Consider the following 6,000-nt stretch of genomic DNA (forward strand, 5'->3'; position numbering starts at 1 on the left):
GTAGAAGGTTTCGCACTCCCAGCTGGAGTTGCATGTATTGCTGTGGAAAAGGTTCAAGCGCAAAACCGAGGGGAAGAACAGCAGGGGGAGCCTGGCGTGCGCATCCTCTTCCTCCCGGGAGCTGACGGAACTGGAATGTGCGCCGCAGGCGTGCGCAGGCGCGGTGCCGCGATTGGAGGGCGGTCTGGCTCCCGGACCTTAGCCTCAGGAGCCGAGTGGGGTTGGGGCGGTGCCTGTGGTTAGGGCAGTGGAGGCCCTTCCGGTTTTAGAGCCCAGATCAGCATATATTAACGTTTGCCACCTGCTGGTGCGCGGAAAACCAGGAAAGACGTTTGTCCCTGACGGTGGCAGGGGAAGAACTTAGGTCATCGGGAGGCGGGAAGGGCACGGACTTTGGAACCAGAAAGAGATTTTAATTCTGCCGCTACTGCTACACCGCTGTGTGACTTTGCACATTTTGCATCCCCTCCCTAGGCCTCAGGCTCCCCGTCTGTAAAATAAGGGGCCAGCACTTGCCTTATTTGGTGGTTGAAAGGACGGAGTGAGATACAGACCTTCTTCTTCAGCTGAGAACTCCACTTATTCACGGGAGAAATTTAGTGATTCCTCGGGAGGCATTTAATCAGGGTTCAGGGTTCTCCAGCGACACAGAACCAAGAGTATATATTATATATACATATACACGCATACACACACATATATGCATACATACAAACATATATATATATACATATACACATATACATATACACACACATGTTTTATTATAAAGCAATTGGCTCACGCAATTATGGAGGCTGGCAAGTCCGAAATCCACAGGGTGGGCCCTCGGGCTGGCAGCCTGGAGAGTCGGGAAAGCTGACGGTTACAGTTCCATTCCCAAGGCCCTCGGGTGGAGACCCAGGAGAGCTGACAGTGCAGATGAGGTCTGAAGGCGGGTTGCTGCAGAACTGCTTTGTGCTCGGGGAGACTGTTCTTTTTGTTCTAACCAGGCCTTCAACTGATTGGGCGAGGCCCACCCACATTACGGGGGACAATCTGTTCACTGAAAGTTCAGAGTTAGGTGCTACTCTCGTCGAAAACCACACTACAGATTGACACGTAAAGTTAACCATCACAACCACCACCTCAGGCCAACCCTGGGGACTGAGAACACATGTGGCCTGGCAAACTGACCATCTCCGGTGCGGAGTCTGCATCCCCGCTCCGTGGCGAATTGGACCTCCTGGCCATTTAGTAGGATGACCCCCCTCCATCTGAACGTCCTAATCTACAAAATGAGGACACACGATGATCTGAGGACTCTAACAGAGCAATTCAGGAATTACTGAAGCAGCATTGAAGGGCTGTTCCTTGGAGCAGGGATAACCAGTCGCCTGTGAGTTAACTTGTTGCCGCTGAACCCAGCAGAACACGGGTTCTCAGCAAGCATAGGGTTTGAAGGTCGCAGGTTCTGGGGCCGGCCAGCCTGCTTGAATCCTGGCTCTTCCACTCACTGTGTGGCCAAGGGTTGATCGCTTCACCTCTCTGAGCCTTGTCCTTCTCACCTGTCAAAGGAGATGCCTGATGGACTTGAGTGTGGATTAACTGGGAAGCCATGGGTGGAGGGTACAATGTCCCCATAGTGAGCCTCAAAAACCTATCAGCTGTTATTATTCCTTTCTAGACCTCCATTCCCCTCGCCTCTGAACAAGACCGCTTCTCTGTGGGTGAATGTGCTACAGCAGTTTGGGTCTGAAACCAAAGCTTTAGGACCCCAACTCACATTGCGCATCCTCGTTCACCTTCGAGGTGGCAGAAGCTATAAAATTAACATCTCAAACGTCTCTCTTGCCAACGGGGTGCTTTGCCATGAGAAGCAGGTGTCAACAGAACTCACACTACACTGGGGAGGGGTTTCTCTTTCTGGGATGAAGAGATTTGAATTGATCACCGAGGAAGGAGCACCTGCCATGAAGGACAGGCTAGGCCCTGGGGCGCTGTAGGGAAGGGCTCCGGGACTTGGGGCGCTAGAGGGAAGGGGGCTGGGACTTGGGGTGCTGTGGGGCTGGGGGCTGGGTCCTGGGGTGCTGTGGGGCTGGAGGCTGGGCCCTGGGGTGCTGTGGGGGTGGGACTGGGCCCGGGGCTGTTGTAAGGGAGGGGTCTGGGACTTGAGGTGCTTTTGGGGGGGAGGGGCCTGGGTCTTGACAGACACCCATGTGGCTGGAGCTTTGTGGACCAATGGGTAGATAGTGTGTGATGAGGACCGTGGAAAGGAGTCTGGATGCACTCATAGTGCAAATGGGGTGCTTTACAGTGACCTGATTCCCCTGCGTTCTAGAAAGTCCTCTGCACACCGCGTAGAGAATGGATTGTGGCGGGAACTGTGGTCAGGAGGCTACTGCAATAGTCCAGGCAGGGGTGGTGGGCCTGGACCAGAATGCTGACGCAGGGGGAGCCGAGGGACAGGCCCACTTGAGCATTCTGGAGATAAAGCAAGGAGGTCAAAAGGAAAATACTTCTAGTTGTTAGATTAAGTCCCGGGGATGTAATGTGCAGCGTGGTGACTACAGTTCACGACACTGGGTTGTCTACTTCAAAGTGGCTAAGAGAGCGGATCTTAGAAATTCTCATCCCAAGAAAGCAATATTTGCAACTCTGTGTCATGATGCGTGTTAGCAGAATCCACTGTGGAAACCCTTCCATGATATACACATATATCAGATCCTTATGTTGTGCACCTGGAAGTAATCCAATGCTAGAGGTCAGTTCTAGCTCAACAAAACGGAAGGGAAACTGCATTGACTCGTCTCTGGTTACTATAGCTATTGATGGTAGAAATTCTAGAACTCCATTGTTGGGAAGAGCCTCAGGGCTTTGGATTTCAGAGCTAGAAGCAGCCAGTCTGGTAGGATTGCTCCTATCTGCCTAATTTCCCGTTACCTTTCTTACAGAGGGAGGGCCTGAGGCCTGGGGAGGGTGGGTGCCCATGCTGAGCTGTACGACTTATAGATGCCAAAGTTGCTTCCGGAAAACAAAGCACCAGATCCAGGCTCTTCTCCCCCCCCCCCCCCCCCCCCGCCACCGCCCCAACCCCCCTCCCAGTTCTGCTTATATAATCCACCCCCTTCCTAAAGCAGGGATATCCCGGATCGCTGCTTCGTCTCAGCCTCCCCTGGAACCCTTCCAGTGATGGAGAGCTCACCCCTTTGTGAGGAACCTGCTCCATTTCCACTCAGCCAAGGTAGATCATTCTCCCATCTACGGCCTCAAACCCAGCTCGGGTTCCGTTCTGTGAGCCACAGAGCAGCCCGTTCCCTCTTTCCAGAATTTCAGGTGATTTCAAAATGTCCACCTCCCCCTTTGGGGCCTTCTTTTCCAGGCTACACACACTTCGTGAACAGCGGGACCTCCTAACCTGTAAGTTGCCACCCCCTCCCCCGACTGCCCCTGTTGGGAGGGAGAAGCCGCTTCGGCAGCAGAGGTGAAGACGGCTTTGGCTTCGTAGAGCAGCCTGGCCCCCGTGACAAAGCCAAGTCTGTCTGGTATCGGCTCCAGCTCTGAGTCACTGGCTATCCTTATTTCAAGGGCAGCACTGCGCCTTGAGAGCTCCTGTTCCCTGGCCGATGAAGCAGCTGGAAGAAACATGATCTAGGCATCCAGAGGCCCGTGCAAAACGCAAGACCGAGCTGAGCGTCCTAGGGGAAGCCGAGGGAGGGCTTGGCGGGGTGGGTGCTCTCACGTGTCCTCGTCACCACGTGGCATTCACCTTTGTCTTCTGGTTGGTTTCTCGTGTTTCTCTTCTCAGCAGGGTGGGGAATTGTGCAACCGGTTTTATTTTCTGATGCAATGTGGGGTTGTCCTGTCTTACTTAACTAAATGAGCTCACCGAAAACAGAGCCTTGGTTGAGTCGTTCCCAAACACTGTTGGTTTCCCTGGACATTCCCTTTTGGTCTGTCTTCAGGGCTCAGCTCTGTGATGCTGGAGGAGTTAGGACTGGCCCTTCTTCACAGGTCTCCATCAGAACTTACAACTTGTGCAGTGTCCCAGTGGAGGACCTGGGGTTGAGCCCTGTGGAGCCCAGAATGTTCCGGGGAAGGCACTGAATGCAGTGGATGGCAAGGGGAAGACTGAGCTCACCACTCTCCTGCCTGGTTTGGCCGAAGACCCCACTCCCAGCTGCTGTGGTGGACCTTCTGGGCTTCCATTGTCAGAAAGGGGCAGCCCTGGGCCCAGAGAGCTGGACTGGAGTCACGGCCCCACCACTGAGCAGCTGTGGCCTTGGAAATATTACGTGGCCTCCCCGTGCCTTAGACTTCTCTTGGGAAAGGTAAGAGCACGGGTAGCTCCTATCTCCTCGGGTCTGTGAGGGTGGAATGAGACAGTGAAGAGCTTTCTGTATGGTGGGCACTATACGGAAGTACAGCGCGTGTCAGCGTTTTGCTTTTAAATTGGGAACCACTGAGAGAAAGTCTAAGACTTAGGGAGTATCCGAGATGGCGACACAGGAAGACCCTGAGCTCACCTCCTCCCACAGACACACTGAATCCACGCCTACCTATAGGGCAATTCCCCCTGAAGAAAAACTGAGGGCTGACTGAACAGCTTCTGCACAACGGAGGACAGAGGGACCGCACAGAACGGCAGGAGAGACGGAGAACGGGAACGATGGGAGCCCCGGCCTCGACTCTGAAAGCCGCAGTGGGGAGGGACCCCTAAAGGGCCTGCCTGCAGATTCGCCCGCCCGGACACTCAGCACAAAATAGTGGCAGCTTAAGGGGCAATGAGACTAGAAGGGAAGGAAACCCATTCACTAACTCTAGGGTGTCCACCAAGTGGGGGACGGCTGGAACTCCGAGTCAGAGGGGCTTATAAATGCCACTGTTTACATTCCCCCTCCACCTCCATAGCACAGACAGCAGCAGGGTCTGGGCGCCTTAGTCAGCCTGTTGCTTCAGTGAGACCCCGGCCCCCGGTCCACACCAGCTCCAGCTAATCCCCCTAGCCACGCCCCCCCCCCCCCCCCCCCCCACCGACCCATACCTGCCTGAGCTCTAGCCATCCCACCAGTGCAGCCCCAGCATGGTACACTCTGGAACACCACCCCCCAGTGCCTACTTCGGCTCCAGCCATCCCGCCAGGGTGCCCCCTGTACAGAGCACCTGGGGACACTCTGGTCCACACCTGCTTCAGTTTCAGCCATGTCACCACAGTGGCCCCAGCGTGGAGTGCCCCAGGACTCCCGGCTCATGTAGACAGCCAGGCAAAGCCAGAGGGCACATGCAGTCTACACAGGGACTATTTCTATACAAGGCCGCTCCTTCAAGACTGGAAGGGGTAGTTATTTTGCCCGATTCATGGAAACAAACACAGAAAGTCAAACAAAATGAGGAGACAGAGGAAAATGCCCCAAAGGAAATACGACAAAATTCCAGAAGATGAACCAAATAAATAGAGATAAGCAATGTACTTGATAAAGAGTTCAAAGTAATGGTCGTAAAGATGCTCACTGGACTCGAGAGAGGAGGGGAAGAACCCAGTGAGAACTTCAAAAAATAGATGGAAAATATGAAAAAGAAGCATCAGGGTTGAAGAATATAATAACTGAAATGAAGAAATACACTACAAGAAATCAGTAGTAGATTAGAGAATGCAGAAGAATGGGTCAGTGATCTGGAACACAGAGTAATAGAAAACACCCAAGATGAACAGCAAAAAAGAAAAAGAATTTTAAATTTAAAAACTGAGCATAGGTGGGGGCACCTGGGCGGCTCAGTCGGTTAAGCGTCTGACTTTGGCTCAGGTCATGATCTCGTGGGTTGTGGGTTCAAGCCCCACCTCGGGCTCTGTGCTGACAGCTCAGAGCCTGGAGTCTACTTCAGATTCTATGTTTCCCTCTCTCTCTCTGCCCCTCTACTGCTTGTGCTCTGTCTCTCTCTCAAAAATAAACAAACATTAAAAAAAAAAAAAAAAAGACTGAGCATAGTTTAAAGGGACCTCTAGTACATCAAGCACACTAA

This window comes from Puma concolor, chromosome C2, assembly GCF_028749965.1.
Source record: "Puma concolor isolate L17-30 chromosome C2, mPumCon1.1.hap2, whole genome shotgun sequence".
In the NCBI taxonomy this organism is placed as follows: Eukaryota; Metazoa; Chordata; class Mammalia; order Carnivora; family Felidae; genus Puma; species Puma concolor.